At 26.9% G+C, this 18,161-nt stretch overlaps 1 protein-coding gene across 1 annotated transcript in view; it reads right to left on the minus strand.

Annotated features, from left to right (window-relative positions):
* The window catches only part of Acph-1 (venom acid phosphatase), a 33,525-nt gene that overhangs the window by 14,954 nt on the left and 410 nt on the right, over window positions 1-18,161 (minus strand). The gene's annotated exons all lie outside the window — the stretch shown is intronic.

Here is an 18,161-nt window from a genome sequence, read left to right on the forward strand (position 1 = left end):
TGATAACATATTAGTTGGTCAGTACTTTTTTATTGACATTTTAAATGATAAAATCTGTCTAAAATTTTTAAATAATGAATTTCAGGATCATTGAAAATGTTTACTACCGTTTCTCATACCAGATATCTATTGCTTACCAAAAGACCTCACCTTTATAGACGTAAACTAGTAACAAGTTTTATAAACAATATGTTCAATAAGAAATAGATGGGCATGTGAATACTTCATATGCCCATTTGGCCAACAAGAATCCTCCATTTGTTAAAGATATTGTTTATACCACACCACAAAGAGATTTATATCATTTTCAAACTACTATAAAAGAAGCATATATATCCATATACAGTGCAACATTAATACAAAGTATTATAAGTACATTTCTTTATTGATTATAATCAATAGAGCTCAGAAATGTATTTTTAAAGGAAGTGAACAGAATTATATATTCTGTTAATTTGTAGTGACAGCATACTGTAATAATACAATAATACAATATTATATTATTATACAATTTGTCTCTTTTATATCTGACCATTCATGACCTTAAAGATCCTAGTCATACACATTAATGATACACGTTTTTATATATTAAGGAATCTAGAATATTCCATTTAAAAAATTAAAGGTTAGCTTTATTTCTCGAAAAATAATGTAAATATAAACAGTTGACGTGGGTTATCGTGACGTTAATAAATTACAGCATAATTTTTTCTCTACTTTTAATTGCAAAAAAAACAGTGGTTCTTATTGTCGCGAACGCCCTACTAAATGTTGGTTTATTAAATACACGATTTAATGTCTTTAGAGATATTGTTTGTTCGCTTTCTCATTACAGCTGCATGTACGGTAAGCCATGAATTTTGGTCATGTCCGTTACTTTCAGAGATATACATAAAAAAAATGTAATTTTAAATGGAATTAAAATAATTGTAGAATAAAAAAATAATCTTTTAATCGATGGATGTTTCAAAATATTCAGCATGATAAGATATTCAACATTAATGTTTAAAAATTGCTTAAATGTTACTGGTGTATTATATATGTAGTTTCGAATATTTCACAAATTGTTGATTTGTTTCATTTTCCATGGCAATGCCTCTTTACATATATATAACGTTTTGAAGATTTGAAATATACAATAAAAACATAGTTGTAGTAAGAAGAAAATTGCTTTGAAACGTGTAAAAATCTTTTATCTACAAAACATTCCAGTGGTATTTTATGACCCTTTCCGTACAATACAACTTTTATAAACACTTCTTTACACGTATTTATAAAAAGACTATAAGTAATTAAAATGGTCTGAAACTCTATTTTTTCTCAACTCCTGCTAATTTGAAGAAATTATTAATATGAATAAACTTATGTCATACAAAGTAGGTTAGAATTCAGTTCGTTTTATTACTGAATTTATATATTACAAAATAATTGCTTGCTGCAATTTAACGCGCTATACATATAATTATACGTAATATAATTTCGTAATGGAAAAGAATATAAATAATATAATGTACGCAAGACAATATAAAGGTTGTATCAGATAACAATATTACATACATATTCAATTGGTGCATATGAAATATCATTTCTTTTTTTAAATAAGCATTCCACAAAATGATTTCATATACTAAACACCGTTCAATGATCATTGTTATAAATTATATGAGAGTAAAAGCAATTCTAGATAATATATATAACACAGATTGTTATGTACTAACAATTGTTTCCTTAAAATTGTGAATAAACTGGATTTTTAAGCAACCTCTTTTCACGAATACAAACAGTAACGTATTCGTGAGAGTAATATGATAGTAATGTGGTAAAAGATGTGACAAAATTAATTTATTACTTTGTAACAGCTATTAAAATCCAACGACCATTACACTTTATATTTTGAAATAAAAAGGTCATACAACTTCATTTATTTAGATTGCTACTTATATGCAATATGAGTATTATATGAGTAGAATAAATGTACGTGTGTCAATAATACATCTACTTAAGAAAGGAATGTTCTTAACAGGTATTTGTTGAGTGAGCATTGTCAGTACTGAATGGTGATAGGACAAGAATGTCAGAAGACTGTTGTATATATATTTATTATGTAGGATAACATGCTGTGAAAAAAATGGATTGTCGTTGGCTTTTCATAGTTATATTAAAATAGAAAAACCTTGATTCAATAGTTACATCAAACAGTATTTATCATGGTATACCATGAATATGCAATTCTTTTATTAATTAGAGCATGCAAAATTTTGATAAATATATCAGATAACTTCGTTTGTTTGAAATATTTGTTCACGAAATATTCCCAATTGACGTCACAAACACTTATTTTCACGGAAATGTTCCAAGAATTCGAATGTTGATCGAGTTTATCATTTTATAGTCGTTCCTAACTTATTACATTTCCTTGGGGATTGGTATCGTTACTTTTACTTTATTTCAAATTTCTAAAAATTTAAATATCTATGAATTTATTTTAGATATCCATATTAACAAATTCCGAAATGTGTAAGTTTCCAAATTTCTAAATTTTTCGCCTTCTAAATTCCAGTAGACTAGAAGATGCAAATTTGAAAATTTGAAAATTTCCAAACTCTCAAAATTTCTAAATCGTAATTTCCCCAAATTTCCAAATAACACATTAAAGTTTAGTTTGTTTCACAAGCAAATTTTCAATCAGTTGTTATTATTACCAAACATAAAGCTTTGAATTCTTTTTCTTTAATTATTATAATTAATAGATACTACAAATTTTCACATCAAAATATAAATTACGATATTGCAGTTCATCGTGCTACACAGCTTATTGCGTTATTCTTCTTGACAAATAACATGTGCGTTATACGGGGTGTCCCATTTACCTAAATCATCCTCAATACATTTATTGTTACCAATGACATTGAAAAATGCATTGACCAAAAATCTCAAGGTTATCTAAGTTTTGTTTTTTAGCAAAACAATATATATTTCAAAATGCTACTTTGTTATCTTTATAACTATCTTTATGCGCATTAGATAAAGGAAAAAAGAGAGTTATCGAAATTGAAACTTGTAAAAATTCATTATTTATGGAGTTCAGTCCTTGAATACTTAATATATTTTTTGCAAAATATAATACTAATACTAATATCTATAATATCTATATAATAATACTAATATCTATTGAAAAAATTACACAAAAATTAAAACTAGTTATTCGTGTAATTTTTGAAATATAAATGAACATTATTCAACATAGAATCTTTTGATAACGATCCTTGAACACGAGCAATTTTAATAGCAGAGCACTTCGACATAGCCAGTTTTATGACTAATCTATAATTACAGAATAAATTTAGAAAGTACTTACTAATAACAGTTAATTACTGACATCAAGTCTTCGTTTATTAATTTCCGGTTAAATATGAAAAGGAATCAATTAATTATAAAAAATAAATAATTGAACATATAGAAAATATATGTATGCATTACGGTATATTTAAACAAGATTACTTATATATTTTTTCCAATTTTCACAAAAAAATAAATGTTACTTCATGTTATATTATTTGTTATAAAAATTACAAATTTAAAGATTTAAAATTTGAAAATCGACAGATTGAAGAATTTTAGATTTCGATGTCGAAAATTTTTAAAAGCGAAGGTAATCAACATTAAATTCTTAAATACATTATGAATGCACTATGTCGATTTCAATATTGAACAAAAGAAATCGATCAAAAATCGATACTTGAATAAATCGATTCAACATCCGCAATTTTCTTTCATTTACAAAAAGTCACTAGCTTTGATAACAATCCAACAATATTATATAAGTTACCTCCGAATTTGCCTTCGTTTGTTTACGATATCTTCTAAACTGTATATCACTATTGTTCACGATATAAATAAAAATGAAGTAAAGTGAGAAAACTGTTAACTTTCCACATTACGAATGATATCACGAGAAATGAATAATTTTGGTCGACTCATTGAATATTTCAAGGTGCCTCGAAGTATGCTCCCTGTTCGTACGCTTCTTTATAAGCATGGAAAAAATAAAATCTTATAATTGTAGCCAGGTGATTGGTCAAATCGTTAAACCATAAAATCTGCAGCTCCTTACAAACGATGCTCGCCTCACGAAAGATTACTAAAAGATAAGCCGAGAATTTATAAGAAAACTTAGTCCGTTTCTGTGATTTCGTTTGCCTGTTATTACATAATGCGATTGAAATAATGAACAACGATTAAGTAATACATTATTCCGATGTGATTGATAGTTTACGATCGATCAAGAGATCAGCTTATAGGTACAGTCAGTCTCAAAAGTTATTGTACACTCCAAAAGACTCCGTTTTAATTTATTTTCATTATCGGACGAAAGTTTCAAACTATTTGCTAATTTTTGTCAAAATAGAATCTTTCAAAGTACTCTTATATTAGTTATAATTTTAATTTAAGGTAATACTGATCTAAATTTTTCTACGGTTTGAAAAATATTTTACAGTCCCGTATTATAGACACTTCTAACAATTACTACAAAAAACACGAGGAAATACAAACATAAAATAGAGATAAACAGTACAAACAATATACTTATGTGTAAACTACACATAATTTGTATTATTTAGTTGTTTATTTGTTTAAATAAATATTCATTGTTAATCAAAATAATGAATTCTCTGTTTCATTACAAAATTTTCTACATACTTCGTATTAGTAACTATTTTTGCAAGCACTAGTAATTTTTTTTCTGTATTAGCACACAAACATCTTTCATCATATTTTAATAGTAGTTGTACAAGAAACCACGCTTTTATTCTAAGTTTAAAAGTTTTAAGTTATAAGTTTTTTAAATTAGATGCATGATATGAAATGTACAATAGTTATTCTATATGTATAGCGGCATCCGTAAATAAACAGTTTTCGATGTTAACTGTTAAAACTTCTAAATTTACATATTTTCGAAATATGAAGAATGTGAAAATAAAATGTATACATATGTAAAGTTCACAACGAGTCTTCAAGAAAAAATTTTGATGTAACTAAATTTACAAATATTAATCCTTTTTTTTTTTAATTATGTAAAATTTCTATTTTGAGGACTCGTTTGGGACGTCCACATACATAAATATTAATATCGATCATGAGAATGAAAGCAAATATATCCAGGTCATTTTGATATTGATGATGACCAATTTGAACATTTATAATTTTTAAGCTGTATTATAATATAATACAATTGTACGTCATACCTATTGATTTATACAATAATAAATTGTGTATTTATTTTATTGGCATACCCTGCATAAGTATTATTTTCTGACAGTTTTTAAAATTATTTAACATGTATATTTTTGATATCCCAGTGTGTGGAAGAGTCATTATGAGTAATTAAAATGGATGTATGTAAACTCGAAACTGCAATGTACACACATTGTGAAAGAAAATCACGTGTCAGGGAAAAAAGGTATGACATTGATCTTATAAGAACTCTTGTAGTCTATATATGATTTATTTATTAGTTGAAACACTGAGTATTAAGAAGTAGGATTACCTTCGTCTTATTTTCAAGATCGTAATAGATAATTTTTTGTGTACTAATAAAATTTTAGTTAGTGATCAAATTGCCTATTAAGTTTAATGTCGTTATTTTATAACATTAACTTGTTAATTACTAACTATATTGAGAATGGTTATATTTTGTTCATCGAAAATTCATAGACACAAATTTTTAGTTATATGTACTCACACCTATTGTTGGACTTTGTAGAATCAGAGCAGAAGTCACTATTATTAAAAATCAATTACAAAATTTCATATTTTCATGATTAAATTTCGTAGTACTTCTGTATAATTACATTTTTAGTTTCATTGTCGTTAGGTATCCAGATGATTTGATTTTGTGCATTTTCAGTTCCTGTAAGTTTCATATATAATTGCTTGTGAGACAAACATTCATATACTTTTAGATATTTTTTATATTCTTTTTACCACTTTTTTCATTACAGAATTAGGAATATGTATGTCTTTCTTCAAATTTTGAATTTTATCAATGTGTTGTTATATACATTATTTTGATATATAATTAACATTTGTGGCACATAATTCCAGCGGAATAATTTAATACTGTTTTGAATACTGCTTGCCAATAGCATCTTTGGTCACAGTGTCACGTTTTAATTTCACAATCCACTTTTCGTTTAATGGTAATGAATTATAAAAGCATATATACTTAATAAATATCACTTCAGATATAAGAAGAAAACAAATATTCAAAGGTTTGCTAGAATTGATTCAATGGATTTTAAGATTACAATGAACATACAAATGAACTATATGTATATGTTAATATACATATAATAGACGAAGAGTGTTATGTATGTGCATTCAAGACAAATTATAGCAGATAGAATGTTTTAAAATGATGCAACATCATCGATTAAGCAAGTTATTTCAAACCAAGCTAGTGGAAGATTTTAAACACGTTTGATCTCTCAGAACTTGAGCCCAATTTACATATAGTATTGCAACAATCGATTAATTTATATAAAACTTATTCTAAATATTTCTACCTTTTTATAAAACTAGTTTCAGATGTTTTTATTAGTTAAATAGAATAAATTATTACTGCTATTATTACATATTACATTACATAAATTAAAATATAAGAACTTCAGTTAATATAAAAAAAAAAATTAAATTTTCAGTACATGTAATTGAAATAAAACTTTCATGTTGCAATGTATTGTAACGTGTAGAGAAAGGCATATATCATCTGTTATGAATATTTGATATGCACAGTATTTAAATAACACTTATGGTTTACTTATTTCAAGTTTAAGGTTTGATAAAAATGCTAACAGAAATGATTATCGATTTCATCGAAACGTTTAATACAATATGGTTGCTCCGTTTATGAATTACATTTACAGCGTTATATTATTCATTAGAGGATATGCAATTTTTATCACCTATCACTTTTTCCTACACATGTAGAATAGTGAAACAAAAGATGTAGGAAAATCGGAAATTGCAGAATCTTTATAACATAAACAAACGAAAGGTTCAGTACCAATTTGAAATATGAAATCTGGAATTAAACATTCGTTAATTTGCAATATTATGCTGTTAACTGAATGTCTAATTACTGTGTATTAATGATATTGATGAAATATTTATATACAATAGCTTCCATTATATTGCCATGATCAAGACTATAGTGATAAAGAAGAAAGCGAACTATTGAAAGAGAATATCTACCGCAGATTCAACAGACCATAAAACACGCGATTAATACTTTGTGTCTTCTACATACGCAAATAAAAATGGGATAGTACTTGTAAATAATAATGATGGTGAAATGTGCGTAAAACGTTCATGTTTTGAAAATTCCGCATAAAATATACGAAGTGTTGTTTTATCGCATATAAAGTTAAATGTTTTCGTTATAATATGTCAATTGTAACTGGATATTACCTCTGCAATTATTTGATATGTAATTTGCGATGCAATTCGGAGATTATTAAGTGCGAGCTCAAACATTAAAGATATGTGTTTACACTTACTTTCATTGCAATCATTTTTATCAAATAATCTAACAGTACACGATAAGAGTAAATAAACGTTATTCTCATACGAATTTCGCCTGAAGTAAATGTTAGTAAGATAAATATGAAGCAACAAAGCTCTTATCGATTCTATTTTTCAATTTATATTTATCTGCATAAAAAGCTATAAAATCGAGAAAAAGCTGTTTACATTACAAAACAATCCTGCTTTTATCATTTTTATAGTTTTATTAAATTTTATTGCTTTTTATTTGTAACATGATCCATGCATCGGTCGCGACGATATTAAAACTATTTTTAATACTATTTTTACTAGTTCAACAATAAAATATTTGAAACATAAGCCCATTGATTTTAAATGAAGAGAATTAATAAAAAAAAAGAGTTTATTTGTACTTTTTAAACAACATAATATATTTTCATTACATAAGTTTTAATTAGAAAAGAAAGGTAAATTTAATGATACAATATCATATTTCATATTAATTATTTGACATTAAAATAATTTAATGGGTTTTTTCAATTATTATCTACATCACCCATACGTAAATATAGATAATATTAACGTTTCTTTAAGAAATGAACCTGTTTCCATAACTGTACCATTACGTATTACGATTGCGAGATTTAGTTTCTTTAGTTCATTTTCGGGACGATATCTGAATAAGTACATCCAAAAACAAAAAATTTGTTACAATAATATACCTTATCAACGTTTATGTGGAATACATCATAGTCGTAACAAATCAGTAATAAATGGTACAATACTGAAATAATTTTACGACATTTTGGAATCCATTCACACATTTCTATTCGTGCATCTGGTATACACACAAATATGTATCAATCATGACTGCAAAAAGAATTTTAAAAAATATACTTTCATCTACATAAATGTGCATTGTCTTGACATAAACTGCATATTCAAATCCAAAACACATAACTATGTGTTGCAGAAACAAGAATTCAATTAAACACTTTTAAAAATAATTATGCAATTATAAAAATTTATTTTGAAAATTATGGACTAAGTTGTAGGATAACAAATCACAGTATTATAGTATTAGCTAATTGAAATAAAATATGTTACTGCACCATTAGTTCTCATTGGCCTAAAGACCATTCACTTATCATTATGGTTTAACAGTATAATAATGAAATGTATAATGTTTAAAATAAACAAAGTGATTCTTGTTTTTTTCATAGAAGAATGATATTTTTTATAACTCGTCTCACACCTTAAATCATATATCAATCACGTATCAAATTCTTCATTTGATATTAATCCACATTTATTTGAAAAGCTTCTTTGTTGAACTATTAGAAACAACAGAATAACTTATTAATTGATTTTATAAATTATTTCAAAGCACATAGCTTAAAAACTTTTGGAAAGTTTTTAAAATCTGCAAACAGCAGTTAGAATTTTCTCCTTGTAAATTCTGCTATCTTTTGTTTACATTTAAACTGTAAATTTAATAAATAAATTTAAATTTTAAATTTTAAATGTAAATTTTTTCGTAAATCATTGACAGAATTATAATTAAGGGATTTATTTAATATTATATCATAAAACACTTTAAATTTCAATGGAATTACAGTACAAGTTGTACTACGTTAAAAACCATACATAACAATTAATGCGAATTAACGTGTTAATTAATATAAGAGATCACCATATGTAAACACCATAAATTTGATATAATTAATTTGGTATAATTTATTTGGTACAACTAAAAGATATAACAATAAAAGAAAGAATGAGAAATGGTAGTCAATACGTTATCGTACATAACAATGTACATATTTTAAATTTCGCAGATAAATCCAAAAGCTCAATTTATACAATAGTTTCCGAGTAAAGTGCGTAAGAGATATAAATCGCAATCAGTATCTATTTTCATTATTTTTAGATTCCAATAAATACGACGGTATATTTACAATTCTTATCTTGTTCTTGTAAATAAATTCTTTTTTGTTAACGCGTTACTTATTACATATTTCAATGAACGCCTTCCGGTATTTAAACAAGTGGCCTGTTTTTTTGTGAATTAATATTAATTTTAACGATTTAAACAAACAATGGTATACAACACTTAAGTCGTATAATTCAATAAAGATAATATATACTAAATTTGTAATAATGAGTTAAAAGCTAAATCCATAGGGCCAAATAAAATAAATAAATACTTTTGCATCTATATTCACTGAAAGTAGAATAATTAATATTCTCGTTAATATTTTCAAATGAATATTGTCATATTACATACACGTTGAATGCGACAGTGAAAATTGATATATGTAAGGAAACATGTGTATGAAAAAGAGATGATGTATAAAACCATAAAAAGTTAGTACCACTTATTATTCCATGCAATTACTCAATGATAGGACAATTATGATAAAAAGATCACGTAAATGGATGCATGAAAAATATTTCACAATAATTACTCACGTATCATGATTAAACGCAACCGTCATTGCAACCAGTACAAAATGTTTTATCTATCGTTAAAATGAATCAGGGAATTTCTCATTTGACGTAATGTGATCGAGAACAAGATGACTAGACTACTTTCCTTAATCTAGAAGAGTACACAAGGAAGGTGTACATTGTTATATAAAACGTTCAGTGCATGCTTCGCACGTGGTGAAGAATGTTATCACGTTAACAGAAAGAAGCATTAAGCTTAAAATTTGTCACTGATAAGATGTTCACGTTACATTCTGGTGATACATTAATAAGACGATTAGCTTATTTTGATGGTTTTGATAAAATTAACATAAAAATATTGGATTATCGATTAGTAAAATAGTAATTTTCTAACATTTCTCCATTTTTACGTCCATGCTTTTTCCGGAAACGATTATAATAATTATGCGTTATGTTCCATCAGTACGTTGATAATGATCCATTCACGTTTTGCTGATACTTGTAAAATTAGTTTACAAAAGTTGGAGTGACGATTAGCACAATAATCTTTCCTAATATTTATCGCTTATCACTTTTGCCATCTGCGAAAAACATTCTTATTACTGACTTTTACGTTAATCTCATTTCCCTGAAGCGATTATGATATTCGAATATTTGAATGTTCAGAGATATGATGGATTAAGCTTACCACTAAACAATGCGCACTATTTTCGTGTGTTTTGCTTCAAAATCACCTAAATTCTACTATAAACATAATAAAAAACTATTTTCTATATTACTGTTCAAAAGTTTGAATGCAGCCATATTTTTGTTAAAAAAGTAGTTTATTGTTAGTACGTGAATGACCATTTGTAAAAGTTTATTAAATATTTTAACCAGTTTATAGAAAAATAACTGATTTCTCATTTAGCGTTTTACAAATTCCTTTGCTTACAATTAGTTTCGTGTATGCGTATATTCTATTTCTTTTACGTTTTAAACGGAATAATAACAAAATACTTATACTTATACAATACTTGAAAAAATTAAATAATGGAATACTCAGAACTTGCTCTTGTCAGAGGTTATTAAAAGAAATGGAGATCATTTTAATGATGCAGAAATTGTTATTGTACTTTTAAGTTGATTCGTATAACATATGAACATATACACATCCACAATACATAATATTTTCGCTGTAATACATAGTGTGTAATATATTTCTTAAAATTTTCTTTAATTGTTCTCAAACTTTTAAACAGCACTGTGCATAATAAAAACTGCCTAATACATATGTATAATATCTACTATCAATGAAAATTATTATTTTTCCATTCTTATAAAAATAATAAACGTGAACTCGATGTTTCAGAAAATATTAAATTATTACTGTTTAAATATTGATTTTGAATATTTTTGACAACAGTCTAAAATCAGTTTCATGACAATAACTACAGTAGACTCATGTTATAATCCCATTTCGCCACCAATTTTCACGCATGATATTCATGCTTTCGAATTATTGTTGTGAACACGAATTCACCGTAGCAGTGTCGAAGAAGTCAACATTTCAATCAATTGAATATATTACCAATTGCAAGACTTGTTTCTTCCTACAGATTTACCTGTGGCAATATAACAAGACTATACTATACATTAATATTTCATATATATTGTTAACACAGACTTATGAGTTCTTCAATTTACAGCATAATATTGCACATTAACGAGTATTTCATTCACATCCAAATTGGTACTAAACGTTTCGATTGCTTATATTATGAAGATTCTGTAATTTTCAGCTTTCGTACAACTTTTGCTTGAATACGATCTATATAAGAGAAAACGTCTTCTATATAAGAAGAAAAGTGGCATACGTACGTAGCCAACAAAGTAGCATGGTATAGGTCTGTATAAAAGGAAAGTGGCAGATGTTGAAAACTGCATATCCTCTAATGAACAACATACTCGTAACATCGTTAGTGTATTCCACAAACAAAACAGTCATTTTGTATCAAACGTATCGATGAAATCGATACCCATTTCTGCTAGCATTTTCATCAAACCTTAAACTAGAAATACCATAAGTGTTATTTAAATAACGTGCATGTCGATGTACACCTTTCTCTACATATTACAACAAAAGTCTTTTACATAAAAGTCTATTTTACATAAAACACTATTATATAAAAGTCTTTGAATGTCGTGGTGGCATCTAACATTTTGAAGCTCATAGAGATTACATTACATAAAAGAGCATATAATTAATAACGACTTTATATTTTTGAAATTGAAAAACACGTACTCTTCCCATGCGTTTATTAAGTTTTTAATGTTATAACATTATGACGTCAACAACATTAAACAGCATTGGGGAAAGAGGAACATTATAAAAATTTCTTGTCGGATTTACTATGGATCATATTAATACACCGTGGTCACAAAATTTTGGACATGTAAAATCTGAGAATCCTAAAGTTCTGAAATTTTAAAGTACCAAAATACTAAAATCCTACAGTTTCAAGGTGCCAAAATCTAAGTTTCAGTCTAAAAGTTACAAAGCACTAGAAATAAAAGATTTTGAATTTTCGAAGTCCTAAAATTAAAAAATTTCAAATGTTAAATATTCAAGTTCCGACGTTCCAATGTTTCGAAATATTAAAATTAAAAAATTGTGAAGTATCCAATGTCTTAAATCCTAAAAGTTCCAAAATCTCAAAAGCCCCAAGCTCCAAAGTTTCAAGTTCCAAAATTCCAAAATCTCAATTTTAAAATGTCCAAAAATATTGAAATTCCAGAATAATAAAATTTCAAAATGCCGAGATCCCAAAATTTTGAAGTTCGGAGGTCTAAAAATTCCAACATTACGAAATTCTTAAATTCCAAAATTCTGAAATTCAATAATTGTAAAATTGCGAAGTTTGAAAGTTCCGAAGTACCAAACTCTCCAATTCCTAAGATTCTAAACTTCTAAAATCTAACGTACTGAAGTAAAGTATTTAAGTCTTTCAAATATCTTAATCCGAAAGGAAAGAACATAATCAGCGTAATAAAAAGATACTTTGTCTGAAGATCACGTTTGTAAACTAATAAATAGGAATAATAATTTTGGAAGGAAATTCTTAATCATTATACGTAAAATTATGCGAAGGTTATACGGATGATAGTACCTATGATTACATTTAAATAATCATATAATTTTTATAATGTACATTTATATAATATAATCATTCTATTCTTGAAAAGAAAATTATGATGATTTTTTAAGTTACCTACTATTAGACTATACTGCTTTAATTTCCAAACAAGACCATTGTAATATCTTTCACTTCTTCCTTTTTTCAAAATTGATACACATTTACAACAATATTATGACATAATGCATACAAAAATTTTCTGTATAACTTGCATATCGTTAACTAAATATTTTACCGCGTTAACTATTGTATACGTTCCGCACTACATTTTTTAAACTTCTAAGTTGCTAAATCCCTAAAGTTTCAAAGTTAAAATTCTTAAATTTCTACATTCCTAAATTTCCTTAAAAGAAAGCTATTATCCTTTCATTTTGTTAAAGGAAGGGTACATTGCAATCGAGTGTTCATATCTTCTTTTCGCTCGGTGTCACTTGATATTATCTCGGGTACACACACATCCTAGTATCTACATATCGCTAGCTTTTACGATATTTCCGGCATAATTTGAGCTCATAATCTCGGGTATCCGCATAACTACAATAGTTTCCTTGTTTATATCAAAAGGGATCCTAGTAATGAGATCATATTGAGAAGAATTTCCTCGTATGCACCACAAAATAAGTATTTCATAGATTATAATTAGTACGTATTACAGTGAATAGAAATAATACTATATACAAATATGAATTCCTGTACAATAATTGACCCTTTTCTTAGAAGAACGAAAAGTATAATATAATGCTATTCTAAAATAATGAAATATGTATAATCATATTTCAATAGCTCAGATACTTTTTATTTGAATACAACTATATTTTATTATGATTCATGTATCAATAAATTGGAAATATTATAGATTATTACTTCAACAAAGTTATTTCGCTTAAAAGTGTTTAAATTATAAAATATATAAAGGGGAGCATGAAATGTCACAATAACCTTTTTACTAAATAGTGATTGTCCAAGAAAGAACAACAATTAATTTGTGATTATGGTAGAACTATTATAGTGATTGACGTGCAAATTGGTTATTGGTAATTATTATTATTATATTATGTATTAGTGTATTTACAGAATGTATTATTGTGAAATAAATTTCTAAGTAATTTAAAATAATTATTGTAGATTGTCACGTTCACTGTTGACACTAATACGACTGAAAATTTTATAATGTAATATTTATATTTTTTTTAAATTTGGCGAAATATTTCCACAACAGTTTGTTGTATTTATTGTTCATAGTTCGAAGTAGTTAACTCAGTATTTCCAATTAAATAAGTGTTCTGAACTCTGAATAACATAGGTGATAGATTCGTATGAAAATTTAAACGTCACCCACATACAAGGTGTGACACAAAAGTAACGAGACTACGTCTGTAGCTTGAAAAAACAATGTAATTGGCAGCAATTGTTTTTGTGGCATCATCCCACATACCTCCTCTATCCATGTTGCCAATTTCGATTGAATCGGTCATACCATTTGGAAGTATTGCGTTATTTAGTGAACACGTGCAATTGCATTCTGCCGGAAAAATGTCTAACGTAAAAACCGAACAGCGAATAAACATCAAGTTTCTTGTAAAATTTGTTGAACTCTTTTGTAATATGTGATGAGACATGGATTTTTACCTATGATCCACAAAGTAAGCGCCAGTCGATGCAGTGGAAATCTTCAGGATCCCCAAAACCCAAAAAAGCACGCATGTCAAAATCAAAATTCGACATTAATGGAATTGTAATGATTGAGTGGTTTCCCAGTGGTCAGACTGTTAACTAACACTATTACATTGAACTACTAAAAAGACTTCGTGAAAAAATTAGGAAAAAAAGGCCACAGTTGTGAAGCGATGGATGGCTGTTGCACCAGGACAATGCACCCGCTCACACGGTACTATCTGCCAAGCAGTTTCTGACCAGTAAAAATGTTACTGTGATGGGGCATCCTCCTTATTCACCTGATTTGACTCCATGCGACTTTCTTTTATTTCCTAAAGTTAAATTTTGCTTAATGGGAACCCATTTCACCTCAGTTGAAGAGGTTCAGGCAGAAACGGAGAATCTCCCGAAAGGACTTCCAAAAACCACGTTCCAGAACTGTTACCAGCAATGGCAGCACCGAATGCAAAAGTGTGTGAATGGTGAAGGGGACTACTTTGAAGGTGATAATGTCACGGAGAACTGATTCTGAAGGTACAATGATTTATTGGACTAGTCTCGTTACTTTTGTGTCACACCTCGTATAAGTGAGAAGACAATCAAAGTGTTAAAAAATATATAACACATATTACTTTGAAATGAGTTAATCTCTGTAAAATATTTTTCCAAAATGTTTGATTCTTCTTAAATGTACAGGACAACAGAAAAAAAGAACATAGGAAAGACAAAATAAAAGTAAAATAAAAATAACTGAAGGATTACGAAACAGTTTTTGCTCGGTAAAAAATATTGACACAAATCAAAAAGAAGACACAAATTGACAAAAATTGCGTAACACATTATTAGTTACCAGTAATGTGATTAATCTACCAAGAACTACTATTTTTTTAAATTAATCATTTCTACGCAACTGCAGTCGGTAGGTGACGATAATACGTGACGTTAAAGTACTAAAAAGAAAGAAATTGTTAAGATTAAAAACATTGATTTGTTCCACGAATAATCAAGTGTATATGATGCAATTTATCTCGATCTTCACTCAAGTACTTTTGTAAAATCTTTTTAATGAAAGAACCTTTATCTGATAGTTGTTTTATTTTATTCTTTGGCGAGTAATATCGTTGATCAGAACTACCTTTGATAAAATTATAAAAAATGTGTAAACCTTTAATATTTTCATGTATATCTTTATCTATTTTATTTGACAAAAAGGAGATTTATCGTTCGATCATATTGTACCTCATCATATTTTAGAAATTTGTATGTGAAAATAACAAATTGTCTCTCATTGAAATATTTCAAAATATAAACGTAAATAAATCACTACAAAATAAGTTAAGAAAAGAAATCTTTTCTTCTCTTTCAAAATCGGAAATACGTCCCTATTTGATATTACAACAAAGTTATGATTGCTATAAAATGTTTAACGAGAATAACGAAAAATAGGAAGGAATTGAAATATAAAGAATATAACAAATAAGAAGTGTAATAATCGGTAATAACCGGTATTGTACCAATTTATGGAAAAATTTATTGTGTGAAATTAAGCGTCAATAAAACATTATAAATATTTCAAAACTTGACTTGCTAAAGAATTAACAAGATAAAAATTGATAAAAAATTAAACAATTTCGAACGGTTATTGACGATGATTCATTTTATTTGTCTGGAGTTACAAATCTTTCAAAATCATTGTAGATTAATTAATTTCCGCAATAATCAATATGCATGCAAAAATCAGACAGCGTCCTAATAAAATAAATTTCTAAGTCTTATGTTACTTCCTAAAAATGAAATTGTCTATTACATCTTGCATAACCTAATGAGTGCAATCATTTTGATACATTTACGAAAATAAAAAATATTAAACGTGGAAGATTTCTTTATACAGCTTAGAGATAAAATAGAACTGTTCTTTATATTCTCTATTCTTTATTACATTTTCCACTTTTTAGTATATTTTGAAGCATTTCATAATATATTTAAAGCAAGATTCATAATATATTGATTAAAAATATTCTATTCACCAAAAAATATTAGTAATGGAAATTGTTTTAGGAACCTTAATTACGTATTTTTAAATTTATTACACATATCGTACAATGTTTCCAATTTAGTCTTCAGACTATAGTACAATAACATTTCATTTATGACTGAAAATGATTGCGTTTGGTTGTCATATCAATCTCCTTTGTCTATCAAAGATTGAAAAAATAAAATTCCATAATCTTGTAAAAATCATCTAACGATTTTAAACGATCATAAGTTATTGACTTTTGCTATCGACTATTATAACAATATGTTATAATATGTACCAGCTGCTTTTAAAAAACTAATTGTCTATCAATATGTCAAGATTATACAATAGTATCTAAATACACGTCATAAATCTGAACTCATTAAACTGAAAAAGTTCTTTAAATTTAACAATTTGATACGATCATCAATAGCAACCTATAAAACTTGAAACTACGATTGTTTAATAATCATTAAAATTGATATCTTGATTGAAGTTCATGAAGTATTTTGGAAATTTCAACAATTCTAAAATAATTAATTAAAATTTTCATTTGAATGAAATAGGTTTTTACTGAAGAATAATTTACATACATTCTATGCTGAGTATTACAAATTAAAATCACAATAAACATCACTTTGTTCATTATGATCACCAGGTGTATGTCAAATCATGCAAGTTCTCCAAAAATATGTGAAGAGAAATTATTTATTAATGAAACAAGATTTTATAGGACTGAACGAAAACCGTAAATCTGAACCTACCAGAAAATCAGCTAAAAACAATTTTCAAAAATCACCAATAATAATTCATCGCATTCAAGTTGTCAAAAGTAGTCTGTTGTTACATCACAATTGTACATAAATTTATATAAACCAAATTTACAAAACTGTCTGAAATTGGCGATTTTAATATGAACATTAACCATAACTTATTATACACTTGAAGCTACAAATGTTTTAACATCATCGAAGACAACTGACAGTTAAAAAAATCCGGGAAATAATCAAATAAAATAAAAACGAAAGAATAAGTTAGATCTATTTCTTTGTCGACTATTTTTAAATTTCACAACTTTCCTAAATTGAAATGATATATTTGCGTTTAACAATTTCAAACAATCACCAATAATAACTCATCATATACCAGATGCTTCGATTTTCAAAATCATTTAAAAAGGAATTGTCTATTATTAAATATAGAAGTACATTAAATATAGAAGTACATTAAATTTCGAATGATCACCAATAATAACTTATTGTGTGTCAAATTTTGCAAGCTTCAACCATTGATAAAAATTGTATAATATTAAACAA

Source organism: Megachile rotundata, chromosome 1, assembly GCF_050947335.1.
Source record: "Megachile rotundata isolate GNS110a chromosome 1, iyMegRotu1, whole genome shotgun sequence".
In the NCBI taxonomy this organism is placed as follows: Eukaryota; Metazoa; Arthropoda; class Insecta; order Hymenoptera; family Megachilidae; genus Megachile; species Megachile rotundata.